Raw genomic sequence first — 377 nt, 5'->3', positions numbered from 1 at the left:
AGGGGCAGCGCCCCTCCGCCCCGGCACCCGGCGGCTCCGCGGGGCCGCCCGCCGCCACCAACCGGGCCGCCGGCGGAGCGAAGACGGCTGCTCCGCCGCCCTCCTCCTCCTCCTCCTCCAACTACGTTTTCATCCTGGTGACGGTCGCGGTGGTGGTGCTGGTCATCCTCGTCATGACCGTCCTGGGGGTCTTCAAGCTCTGCTTCAACAAGAGCTCCGAGGGCCGCCGGGACAAGGAGCCGCCGGAGGCCGGCGGCAAGGCGGAGGCGGGCTCCGCGGAGCCGGGGGGAGCGGCGGGAGGCGACTAGCCCCGGGGCGGCCGGGGCCCCGTCCCTCGGGGCTGCCCCGAGCGGCGGCTCCCACCCCGGGGCAGCGCT

The sequence above is a fragment of the Haliaeetus leucocephalus genome, unplaced genomic scaffold (assembly GCF_000737465.1).
Source record: "Haliaeetus leucocephalus isolate CR32 unplaced genomic scaffold, Haliaeetus_leucocephalus-4.0 Scaffold932, whole genome shotgun sequence".
In the NCBI taxonomy this organism is placed as follows: domain Eukaryota; kingdom Metazoa; phylum Chordata; class Aves; order Accipitriformes; family Accipitridae; genus Haliaeetus; species Haliaeetus leucocephalus.
The sequence above is the reverse complement of the archived record's forward strand: the minus strand, read 5'-3'. Positions refer to the sequence as shown.